Source organism: Helianthus annuus, chromosome 12 (genome assembly GCF_002127325.2).
Source record: "Helianthus annuus cultivar XRQ/B chromosome 12, HanXRQr2.0-SUNRISE, whole genome shotgun sequence".
Lineage (NCBI taxonomy): Eukaryota > Viridiplantae > Streptophyta > Magnoliopsida > Asterales > Asteraceae > Helianthus > Helianthus annuus.
The window spans coordinates 6784899-6798459 of record NC_035444.2 but is presented as its reverse complement, the minus strand read 5'-3'; the positions used below and the strand labels follow the sequence as shown (position 1 = coordinate 6798459).

The window sequence follows — 13561 nt, the reverse complement described above, 5'->3', positions numbered from 1 at the left end:
ACCGTTGATGTCGTCGGAGAAGACGGAGGAGCAGATCGTCGGAGAAGACGGATGAGACGGTGATGTCGCCGGAGAAGACGGAGGAGACGGTGATGTTGCCGGAGAAGACGGAGGAGACGGTGATGTTGCCGGAGAAGACGGACGAGCAGATCGCCGGGATGGTGGTGGTGTGGGAGGTGCCGGCAGGTGAGAGAGAGGGGAGAGAAGAGAGAGTGATGGTGTGGAACTGTGGATGGGAGGGATGGTTTTGTTTTTATATATATTTTTTATTTTTTATAGTAAACATCTTTTTATTATTACACAATGGTCCCTGAAGACAAGTTCTTTTACACACAATGGTCCCTGATGACATGAAATGACAACAATGCCCTCATGTGCAAGGCACATGATCAGATCTAACAAAAAAAATTAACTGAGTTTGCCTTAAAGGACATAACGTGCAAGATTTTGAAACATTAAGGACAAAACTCGTTAATTTTAAAGGTAAAGGACAGCGCCTGAAATTTGGGACAAACATAAAGGACAAAACTTGTAATTTACTCTTTCTTTTGTTTGTTTGTTTGTTTCAGTTCTTTTTTTACAAGTTTAATTGATTGGTGTTTGTTTTTTGATGATTTTGTGTGATAAACAATGTATATGTTCACTTTGATTGCTTGATTAGATAGGGATTGTTGAGATTTAACCAAGTGAAAAGTAAAACTAAACAAAAATTATAAAGAGAGTTAATAAGCAAGGGTATTTTGGTCATTTAACATGGACTTAACTGAGAAATTTAACTGATGTTAGGGCTGGGGACCAACCGAGTGCATTTTTGACAAGTTTTGGGATCACGCGTGTAATTAGTAAACCATTGGGACCAAGTCTGCAATTTTTGAAAACCACAGGGACCAACCAAGCATTTAACTCTTAGTTTTATAAATATTTAATAACTTTTATCACTTTAAATTGTTTAGTAAATGAGTTGAAATGAGCTTATTTAACTTGTTTATGAACTGAGTCTGAACCTAAAATAAAGGTTATTTAGTAAACGAGCCCGATCTTCACTTATCAACTCGCGAGCTGAAATAGGTCTATTATTTTTATTTTTTTAATATAATAGCTAATAGATAATAATGAGTCGAGTCTAGGCTCGTGAACAGCCCTACAGTTAATCTAGCTACGGATTACAATACATGTCCCTTGATACGAATGATTTACAACAATCTCAAATATGCACTTCATGTGGTGCATTTTACGTTCAAAGGGTGACGTGACTGTGTCGTCCCGATCAGTCAAAATCCAATTAAACCTAGGTAGCTAGGGTAAGTCGGGTATCGTATCCACGAAGAGCAGGTGGTCAGTATCGCACGACCCGTTCGATTAGTTAGACTATTTACAAACAATGTACAGCGTGCTTATAAAGTTTGCTAATTTTATTTGTTCAATTGATTTGAAAATAAATCGGAGTGAACCGACAATGGGTATTATCTAAAACTCTTTTGATTAACTAAAATTGCAACTAAAATACTAACTAGAAAGTTGAAACAAGAAACGAGAATACGGATCACGCCCGTTTGATAATTGCAAGACCTAGGGTTCCTACATGTTTTAATTTGATTCAATTGCATATAGTGATTAACGGATTACTATCACGAAGCTTAGGTGCCAATTGTTATCAACGTCGTAGACAACGGACCGTAATGCACTTCGTTGCCTCGGACATGTAAATCCTAACCTACGATAAGGCATAAGTGCACAAATTCATTTCGCAAAGTCATAACTTTATCATCGTTCGACAATTCACAAATTCAATTCAAATGCACGACAATTATCATAAGTTTCAAATACTAAACAATTTGTCACAAAACCAAATTAAAATACAAATGTATAAACCCTAGAAATCTTACAACATCTACACCGGCGTGAAACCTCCAAGAATTAGCCGCTCATAGTCGGAGAGGCACGATCAACGGATGCTTGAGACTTGAATTGGGTCATCTTGAAGCTTGAAGATGGATGAATGGTTAGGGTTGTGGATGGTTGGTGATTGTGAAGTGAAAGATGAACGGAATAGTGATGAATTAGGGTTCTTGATTGTGATTCGGATCTTGATTCGTAATGGATATGATGATGGTTGGTAGGATGGTAGGTGATAGATGAATGATAATGGCTTCAAGATGAATTTCAACTCCAAGGAATGTGTAACTCCCTTTTTGGTTGGTGAAGATTAGTTTTAATTCGTCAAAACCATCAAAGAAGTCAAACTTGCGCGTCTGCAACATAGAGGGACTGTCGCCGACGGCCTGAATCCCCGTCGGCGACGGTGTGTGTTTTTTCAAAAACGGCCGACGGCCAATCTTGCTGCCTACGGGCTTTTGTGGCGACAGACATTTACACCGACCATCGGCGACGGCCCATATGGGCGTCGGCGACGGTGCCCAGAAACCGTATTCTTTGTTTTTCGCGTTCCTTGCTCCCGGTTGACCCGTTTCGCTTCCCGGTGGCTCGGGTTTTCACTCCGGTGACCCGTAAAGCTCCCGAAAAGCTCTTTAAACTCTGCTAGACCTGCAAAACAAGTATCTAATCAAAAGTAGGCTATTCGAAATTAAAACTTGTGTAAAGACATCAAATTAAACAATTACAAGCACCGGTTTTCGACCACGTATCAAAGGGTCATGTATAGTAATGTTATAACCACGAGATCTATGGACGTAGTTTTAAAAAAAAAAACTTAGTTTTGTTATCCAAAAAGGGGTAGCGGCGTAATTTGTTGCCCGTTTACCAACTATCTTGATGTAAATTCATAACACGAAAAACTAATATATTCCCGACAGCATTAATAAAAAAAGCTTTAATATGATGTTTTTATGTATATTCTAATCTATTCTATTCTTTTTTATGTTTGATTATATGAAGTATATTTTGATTAATGGATCATTTGTGTCAATTTGTCACTTAGGTAGTTTTCATGCAAACATTAATCAGAATCCGATTTGCCCAAACACCCCAAAAGGTCTATAGTTGGGATTCTAGAATACTTTGGTTTTGTTAGATCTTTTGTTTTCGGTATGAAGCTAATCTGTAAAATTTGGGTGATAAGCATCTCTTGAGAGTAATCTATAAGATTTGTAGTAGTTAGGGGTTGTTTGTTTACCTTTTAATGAGGCTCTTAATGGTTCAGACCTCTTACTAGTTCAGCACTTAATGGTTCAGACTGTTTGTTTCACGAGCAGATGTCTGAATGGTTCAGACATTTGCCTCTGAATGGTTAAGATTTATATAGAGTTTGAATGGTTAAGACCTCTAATCTGAATTTGTCAGACATTTGACTCTAAACGGTTAAGCATTATACAGGCTCTTAATAGTTCAGACATTTTAGACATTTTACTGGTGCAGTACTTAACCATTCAGATGTTGCCAAACAGCCCCTTTATTTAGTTAATGGCGATAACTTTTTTTTAAACATGTTTGCTATACACAGCTGGATTTAGGTTATGGTGAGGTTTAGTTAGTTAAGTACTTATAGTCTTTTTCTATGGGTTATATCTACTCACGGGATCCGACTTATTATATTCTTTTTGTGTTAAAGAGTAGTGGGCTGTTAAAATATATTAATAATTGTAACACGCAAGTCAATTGTGAGTATGGTACCATATACATCTATGTGTAGTTTATTAAATTAATAGATTTATAAGAAGAATTTTTTCTTTTATACAGCCCGTGTAGCACACAGAAATTTAAACTAGTCATATATAAAATATATAAATAGAATAATACCTCTCACCAAATCGGTGTAGATATTTCCTACTCTTACATGGTAGCAATCAGAATTATGGTTTGAAAAATAATGGCCAACTCTACTCCTTCCTCCTACAATCTCTTTTCTTCCTCCGGTTATTCTATCTGTATGCTTTTTAATGTTTTACTAGTGCTAATACCCGTGAATTTCGCGGTGTTGAAAATGATACGTTTTTTATTTTTTGAAAAAAATACATTTAAACTGATCAACCCAAGACCACGCTTTAGTTTCATCCCCTAGACTACACACCAAATGGTCGGACAGGGACAGGTGCAACTTCTCGAAGTCTTCGATACTCGAACTTCACTTTAAAGATAACAAAACAACTTGTAATAAAAATGTTTTTAGTAAATTAAAACATGGTAACAAAAACTTATGTAACTGGCACCTTGAAGAAGTAGTTGCCCGGTTGCTGATGTAGCAAGGTATTTGGCATGTAGTCCGGCAAATGGTAAATTGATTTCACATCGGTTATAGATTTGTATAAATGTAGAACACACGTAGATTTAAGAATGATAGTTGAAAACCTATGAATGCTTTAAAAGAGATACCGTAGAAACACGATCTTACCCAATTTCATGAAGAAAAAAAAGATCATATGGATGCATATCATGGGTCCTTCCATACATGGTAAGACATGCAGGTCGGGCCAGGCATGGTAACACATTATAATGGGCTCGGATTTGAATGGGTCATTTTAAAAAAAAAAAAAGGTAATTTTGGTTCGGGTCAAAACCACTTCAATAAAAATTGATACAACTCACAACACGGTGTTTTAGGGGAAAAAAGCAAGAGAAAAATATGGAAGTGTAGTAATAATAACAGTAGTAAAAAACGGTGGGTTTTGTTCTTTCGGTTCGACTTTCTTGAAAAAGAAAGATCCTATGAATGCATATCATGATTTAGTGTCTTTGAATTTAATTTTGTACTTAGTATTCGATATAACAACATTAATACATTGTAAGTATCATATTTTTTTTCAAGTGAGTAGTTCTGTTTATGACAAAATCATACGAATTCTAACAGTTAACATATTATAAAACATTTAGCTCAGCAAACATCTCACACCTTCTTGTGCTGCTTTCGCTACATATCCGTCCATGTAAGGAAGGCTTCAACTTGTTATGAAAGTACCTCTTACATTTGAAATTTGCAAATAGAAAGTCTACAGGTTTGGAAACAATATTAAAATGAAAAAAAAAGAAATAGAGTCCACATTATATAAATATAACTTTGAATTGAATTGAATAGTCTAATACCCCTACCAAGATAAATCTTTTGGCCACTGTACCAGTATGAAAGAGAACAAAGTATATGAAAAAAAAATATTAGTAACCATCAACAATGCAACAAAATAATAAAGTGATTACTTACAGATTTTCAGAACCAAAAAAGCAAAAGTGTAGCAGTTCATTCTTTATTAGATGTTCAATACACTTGGCCAAACATGCGGGTCAGGTCAGGTGACATGCCGGTCGGATCAGGTGGCATGCAGAGTCAAATCGGGTGTGTCAAAACGTGTTCGGGTCAACACGGGACATTTAAAAAAAGGGAGTTTTGGTTTAGGTCAGAACAGGTTTAGATGGGGTTGGGTTTGGGTCAGAACGGGTTCAGGTCGGAACGGGTTTGCGTTGGGTCGGTTTGTTTTAAAAATGGTTCCGTTGTTTCCTGAAAAAGAAGAAAGATTGTAACAACATTAGATCCATCTTCACTTCTTCATTCAATAACATAATCCATCCTGCTTCCTCTTCAATTATCTTTCCTTCTTAAAGCACTTTTCTATTAAACCCCTCAATTTTTAATAGATGCAAAGACAAATCTAATTTTAAAGGGTTGGGGGGTTCATTCCTTAATCAGTTGGTAGAACATTCGGAGTACCACTAATTTTAAAAGAAATCTTATGCTTGTTTCCCACCAGTGGTCTCAAACTATAGAAATGTAGATTCCTAGTAAGTTTGAGGTCTAACATTTCAAATGGCTTAATTTATTTCAATATACATTAAACTGTCTTGTTTGATTCCTCCCTAACATAAACTCCCACATTAACAAACACACAAATAGACCAAAGTTTATTCGTAGGTAAACTTACAGACTGCTTATTATAAGAAAGATAGTAAGATGTATCAAGAAAGAAAGTAGCTGATCTTATTATGATTTATCAAATATTATCCCATATGCATTTTTTCTCAAGCAAAACTACCAAATGCGGATTTCATGCTTCAAAAACTCATTGTCTAAATGGGTCTTTTGGTCATTAAATATACCTGATGCACTACTCTACTCTCATTGTGTCTCAAGTTTGTGCTATGGTCACTTTGTGTGTACCTTGAAGCTTGACCCGGGCCATCATCTTGGGCGACATGACTGATTTTCCAGTACCATCACATGAGACTCACATACCCTGACAACCATTAAAAAATGGGTAAAGTAATCTGATAATTTAAAATGATACAATAAAAGTTTAATAATTCATAGGTGGTGCAAAACCATTAGTCAACCTAAAGCTAAAATTTAATTTCATTCAACCTAAATTAGTCTTGCAAGTTGTTAAAAGACATGCTGCGTACCTGTCTTTGTTTGGTTCCAGAATCACAAATCATAAACTGAGCTCTTAGATCAACCATTCGTTATTTGTACAACTACATCACACCTTTTAATTTTTAACCATTCAAAAGTTAACTGATGTAATTATAAAAAATGAATTATCTATCTAACAAAACGTAATGGTAAAACGCTTACCGGCTGAAGATTGTGTGATGTTAAGATCTGAAGTGACCATCATTGAGAATGGGCTCGCCTTTTTTTTATTTCTAACCATGTTTTCATCATTATCATGGTCATCAGTCACCACATATATTCCGCTGACTTGTCTAACTGCTTTAATATTCCTTTGTAACAAAATGTCACTTGTTAATTTGTCGTGTTTTCGATCCAAATGATTTTAATCTTTCTCCTACCTAATTTTCTCTGCGGAAGAAATTTGCCAACCCAAAATCAGCGACTTTTCAGATCATGTTCCATACAATTGAAAACAAAAGTTAAGGTATGAATTCATACTTAATGCTAAGCATCAAACCATCCTTTGATCAAAATCAAATCAAGTATAGATTTGTTAATATTACCAAGTAACAAAATTAACCTGTTCATGGCTATCAATGTATGATCTAAGAGCTTAGTTTATGCTCTTCTCTGTTTGAAATTTTGAATTGGTGGAAGAGTATTTTGAGAATAGCCTGCAAACCGTAGATATATGTTCCACTTTGGATAAATGTTTTTAACGGGTTTGAGGCAGCCAATCGTTGATTCTTGTAGCTTTACAACATTTTGATGAAGACGAAGGTGTAAAGAACAGGTATGAGAAAAGTCTTAAAGATTTGAAGAGTTTTAATGATGCGGGTGACCCGTTTACTGAAGAATTTTATAAAAAATTTCTATTCAGTTTATAGACAACAAATGGTGATGCTTGAAAAGTTACAGGCCAAGAAGACAAAGTTGGGTAAGAACGTGAAGTGTATTCAAACATGGAGGAAAGTGTCATTGGTTGTCTTTGTGGCTACTTTTTATGGCGATGTTGATATGCCCTGTGGTGGTGGTTACGATAGCAGCACCCCCAGTGTCTGTTGCACTGGATAGCTATAGGTAATTTGGTATTTGATTTTTCGTAAGATCTTAACATTTCTAGTCTATGAACCATATTTTCAGCCTTAAAGAGTATTAAAGAAAAAAAGCGAACTATATTGCTCTTTTGTTTTCAAATGGTTACGGCAAGTCGACACTTTTTACCATCTTTGTTACAACATAAAGAGGAACCACAACTTAATAATATGCCATATATGGTTCAGCAGATGAACTTAGGTATGGTATTTGATTATCTTGTTAAATAAACCACTAACCTATGTGAGCTGAAGTGATTCTTCGCGTCTGATCTCAAACACCCTCATAGAAACATCTTCAACAGCCTACACAGAGTTCAATTTCAATGAATGAAAACCACATATCTACAAACATTATATGTTCTAAAAATCGACAAAATTGAAATTAAAGATCCTAATTTCTAAATAATATTTACCTTGTTGGGAGTAGATGCACCAGATGTGATACCAATACATGACCCTTTGGTAGCCAGTTTTCTTTTTCAACACTGATGCTAAGATCGATAAGCTTACTCAGAAGAGATTGGTGGTAATTAACCTTCAATTAATCTTTCTAAATCTCTTGAGTCTTTTGCAAGCGGGTTATTTCATCGCCTTACATTCCATTAATTATTTATGCAATTGCAATTTGTCTGGAACTTTAACCTGTCAAGAAGCAAAGTTAATATATTATATGGTCTTTTTCGACGGTTCGGGAGGTTTTACACTTTTATGCATTTTGGGAAAGTTATGACTTATGTGGCCAGCTCAACATATTAACAACATATAAAACAATCATAAATAGCAAAAGATTAAAAAAAACATCAGCAACAATCTGATTATAAGTTTGTTACGAAGCGTTTAGTGGAAATGCATTTAATCAAGAGCCACAATGAAGTGTAAAAATGATTTTGGTATACAAAATAAGTATTTTGCCAACCAAATCAGATGTACCTTTTGTTTAAAATGCAGCTTATTGAAAATCCAGGCTCTTTAAATTTATGTTTGTTTAACTTTGTTGGCTAAAAAGTATGATATGCTTGCATCTTCAGCCGATTTGTTCAAGTAATAATTGGTGCCAACCAATTTTGCTACATCAAAAAACTATTAAACAAAAAACTACTATAATTATGCTACAACAACTAATCAAGGACATACCTAATGAGGTTGCACATTGGTCATCTTCTTTTCATCAAACTCGTACTCCTTAACTGGCATTTTCCAGCCTAACAATCAACAACAACCTGGAATTAAATAAAAAGCTGAATGTATAAATTAAAATTATAATATTTCTCAAGTCCCAACACACCTTTAAATAGTAAAGAAACTTCAATTTAGTTTACTTAATAATTAGAAAAAAAATCATTCTTTTATTTATGTTCTTTCAAATCTGATGTTCCTTGCATATAGTTCTTATCTAAAATTTGAACAGAGAAAGGCCTAACACCCTGCCAAATGCAAAAAAGTAATATGACATCAGGTATGTATCATTTATAGAGTTTAATTCACTTTCATCCACGAAATCAACAAATCTAACTAATATGATTATATTATTTCTTAGTGCAAGTCATAACCACACATGCACTGCCACACCTGTTCATTTTATTGTTTACATCTCAATTTGGATTATCTTCATTATATCAGCAAACATCACATACCAAGTTTAGTACTGCACAGAGCTTTACAATAAAAATTAAAAATAAGTCACTGCATAAAACATACATTGCTCGATAACATAACCCAACCATCCTCAAACCATAAGAAAAACTCAGATTTCAAACACACATGAACATCAATAAGCACCAATAATCAAAGCTTAAAACCCTACAATTAGCCAAATAACCATACAAATTTCCATTTCATGTAAAACAAATCAACAGAAACTTACCAAGATCCAGTAGACTATGTTTGTAAACAATTGGAAATCAAAGCACTAATTTATCTGACTTTATTGGGCGTCTTCAGTTTTGGATTGGATTTAGGGTGTTCAAATGCATCAAAATTGAACGGAGACAGAATTTCACCCACGATCGACGATTAGCGGCGTCTTTATTGTTCTTTCAACAATAGAATAGGTGACAACAAAAGAAATCAAACCAATAAACTATTAAAACAACAATTTACTCGTATTCTTGTTGTTTTGCAAACTTCTTAGCTTTTTGCTAAGTTTGGTTTGCACTTTACTATTGCAGTTCCTCGTTTTACCATATGCCTATCCCACGGATAGTTATAAATCTAAAAATACGCAAATTACACTAATGGATTCTAGAAAACATGTATATCATATATGGAATTTAGGTAATCAACCTTAGTGTCGTTGCAACCCATCCCTCTCATAATAAGAATTTGAGTTAGATAGCAATAACCAAGTCATCTTCGAAGATTATTGTTCGAACTAAAACAACAACTATCACAAACAATTAACAAACAAACACCTGTTTTAAAATCCAGAACTACCAAATCCAAATTCCAATTAACGCAGAAATAAACCATACCTGTGAATATCGAAATCAAAGAATCGAAGACGTCGGATAAAATTCACAAACACTGAAGGTGTTCATTAAACTTGACAAAACCCTAAAATCGTTAAATCCTCAATCGAAAAACCCAATTGTAACATTGAAATTGTAATTCACATAATCCAAACGCACCTCAATATAAAGCCTTTTCCAAAAAAAAAAAAATTGTCTCAAAACACTAAATTTGAAACAGACGTGACGAAGTTATACCTGAACAACAATAGGCACGTACCGAACTCTGTCAATAAACATAACAACTTTTTTTTTTGCATAAAATTACAAAAAATATAATAAACATAAAGCAAAAGTAAGTCAACCGTACCTTCCATACCGTACACGCCGTCAAGAGACTGTAGATCTGAGATGTTGATAACCAAATCGACGCTAAACAATCCAGTTACCACCGATCAAAGGTAGATCAACAAAAAAAGTCAAAAACTTGCGTCAAAACCCTAGGCATCCTGCAAAATCGCCACAAATTGATACATAAAAACATAAACAACCGCATCAGAACGTAGATCGTAAACAGATCTGTTTAAATGATGCGTTGATTGAACAGAAGACGAAAAGATGAAGATCGGATCTGAAACTTGTTGCAAGATGAAGACGATATCCACTCATTTGTTCGCAGGACAAAACAGAAACCGTAACATCAAGTTATGTATCAATCGAAACCTCTTGTAAAACACTCTGCATCTGCCGCAGCTTCCGATCTTGATATTGAAGATGTCTCCAAGAGCATATTGAGAGATGCAGAAGGAAAAGAGAGAAACGTATGAGAGAAGAGAGAGAGAATTGAAACAAATCAACGGTTTCGAGCTTTAAATATGGAAGTACCCGAATGACCCGAATAGTGTAAATGGATCCCGCGTCGGGTTTCATATGAACGGATTGAAGAAATTGCAAAAATGGCGGGAAAATGAGCTTTAGAGGCCCTAGAAGGGGGACATGTGTCCCCTATTTTTGGCTTTTATTAGGTTGTATAGATAGATTAATATAATTAAGAAATTAAATATATATTCTTTTAGGTGTTGGATACAAAGTTCAAAATTTCTAAAAAAAATGTAAAAAAGTCATAAAATACAGTTCAAAATTTCTAAAAAATGTAAAAAAAACATAAAATACTCTAATGTCAACCAAAAAACACACTCAAAACCCACACATAACATAATAAAGATTACTGTGTTTTAGTAATCTTCACTTTATTATTTGTAGATTTTGGGTGTTTGTTAAATTAGGATGTTTTATAACTTTGTACAATTTTTAGAAAATTTAGACTTTGTAGGCGAATCTCATTCTATATTTGTATATCAACTTTATCATGTAGAAAAAAAAGTTAAATGTCATTTTAATCCTTATGGTCTGGGTCATTTTGCCAGTTTAGTCCAAATGTTTCATTTTTCGTTTGTAGGTCCAAAAAGGTTTCACTGTTGCCATTTTAGTCCACTGAGTTAATTTCATTCATTTTTTCTGTTAACGAGAAGGGCAATTCGGTCATTTTATATGTAATTATGTTAACTAGAAGGGCAATTTGGCCATATAAAATATAAAATGACCGAATTATCCTTCTCGTTAACAGAAATAAATGGATGAACTTAACCCAGCGGACATGGTGAAACCTTTTTGGACCCACATATGAAAAATGAAATCTTTAAACTAAACTGACAAAATAACCCAAACCACATAGACTAAAATAACATTTAACTCAAAAAAAAAAAAAATCATAAAAAGACAGAGACTATAGCAAAGGAGTTGGAGAAACATGTATACAATCATAGTTAAAATACCCGGTTGGTAGTAGGTATACTAGTTACACCAATAATCGGTCAAAATGATTAAAATGATCTCCTAGGGGGATTTTATAGGTAATGTAATTTATAAATAATGCATAAAAGCATGCTATAACTTGATTATTAGTTAGGGTCTGTTTGGTATGACGTAATGGAATAGACGGGTGAATGAAATGTATGAGGTAATGGAACGGAAGATGTAATAGAATGGATCATTACCATTCCATGTCTTGTTTGGTTACCATGTGAGAATGAAGTGAATCATTACTTTGTGTTGTTTGGTAGGAAAGAATAGACGAAAGAATAAAATCGGTGATAAGTGATGGTAGTCGGTGGTGGTGGGTGGTGATAGGTGGCAATGGTAGCGATGGTCGGAGGTGGTGGCGGTGGGTGGCGTCGATGGGTGGCGGTAGAGGTGTACAAATCGGTTAATCGGTTTTTAAAAAACCGGTTAAAAAAAAACCGGTTTTTTCACCCAAAATAAAAACCGGTTTTTTTAATAACCGGTTCCGGTTACTAACCGGTTTTTGAGGTCCAAAACAATAACCGGTATAACCGGTTGGGACCGGTTTTTAACCGGTTTTTCCCAAAAAAACCGGTTTTTTTCCGGTTTTAACCGGTTTTTTAGTAACCGGTTCGGTTAATAACCGGTTTTTGAAATCAAGAATAGTATCCGGTATAAAAACCGGCGGTTAAAAAAAACCGGTTAAAAAAAAACCGGTTATAAAAAAAACCGGTTAAAAAAAAACCAGTTTCGGTTTTTTTTCCGGTTTCGATTCTAAAACCAGTTTTTTGTACACCTCTAGGTGGCGGCGGTGGGTGGTGGGAGGGGCAGAGGTAGGTGGTGGCGACAACAATGGTGGTGGGTGACGGGGACGGTGGTGGTCGGTGGTGGAGGTGGGTGGCGGATGACGGCGGAGGCGGGGTGGGTGGCAGCTGTAGCGCGGTGGTGTCGGGGGTGGTGGGTGGTGGCGAGTGACGGCGAGGGCGGAGGTGTGGATGTGGGTGACGGTTAGTAGTGGCGAAGGTGGGTGACGACTGGGGTGGAGGTGGGTGGTGGCGGGAGACAGCTGGGGTGGAGGTGGGTGGTGGTGGTGGTGGTGGTGGTGACGGAAGTGGGTGACGGCGGCAACTATGGCAGTAGTGGTGTCGCCCGTGAGTGAGTTATTAAAACCAATAATAATAATAATAATAATAATAATAATAATAATAATAATAATAATAATAATAATAATAATAATAATAATAATAATAATAATAATAATGGTAAAAATAATAAAAATATTGATAATAATAATAATAATAATAATAATAATAATAATAATAATAATAATAATATATCTTTCCATTCCTTGAAGGAATGAAAAAAAAACACCACCTTACTAAGGAATGAAAATTATTATATTTGGAAGGTTTACATTCCTTGTGGAATGCTCCATTCCATTACCACTTGACAACCAAACATCTTTCTTTTCATTCCAATAGAATGATCCATTCCATTCCGCCTTCTATTCCTTCGTACCAAACGCTACCTTAGTGTTTTAATACTAGACTAGATACCAGTTACACCGATCAAAATGATTAAAATGGTTAAAAGCATGCGATCTCAAAAAGTCTATAATGAATTTTACAAAATAATTGTATATGGATCACCAAGAAAGCTTCATTGTGAAAAGAGTCAACTTGTCGTATATAGATGTAAATAAATACATAATTGCCGATTCTCAAGCTAAAAAATTAGAAAACGAAGGTGTGATTATCTTATGCGCAATCGGGCATTACCCATCTAAGGAATGTGACCGGCTGGGATATCTCAGGAGCAACCTCTTCAAACGAGATGTA

The 13561-nt window shown here is 35.1% G+C and overlaps 1 long non-coding RNA gene across 7 annotated transcripts; it reads right to left on the bottom strand.

Annotated features, from left to right (window-relative positions):
* Nucleotides 1–4763: 4763 nt before the first annotated feature.
* LOC110896350 lies at nucleotides 4764–10836 on the bottom strand. Of its 7 annotated transcripts, none has more exons than XR_004874407.1 (11): nucleotides 10252–10836; nucleotides 10062–10139; nucleotides 9906–9987; nucleotides 9718–9817; nucleotides 8569–8654; nucleotides 7848–8076; nucleotides 7672–7737; nucleotides 6518–6745; nucleotides 6346–6428; nucleotides 6043–6179; nucleotides 4764–5446 (listed from the first exon to the last, which is right to left on the bottom strand). It is a non-coding gene; the product is annotated as an uncharacterized LOC110896350 (long non-coding RNA). The 7 variants fall into 7 exon arrangements; XR_004874408.1 differs by having other exon boundaries at nucleotides 4765–5446; nucleotides 8569–8636; XR_004874405.1 differs by having other exon boundaries at nucleotides 4770–5063; nucleotides 5153–5446; nucleotides 9718–9987.
* Between the last annotated feature and the right edge of the window lie 2725 nt (nucleotides 10837–13561).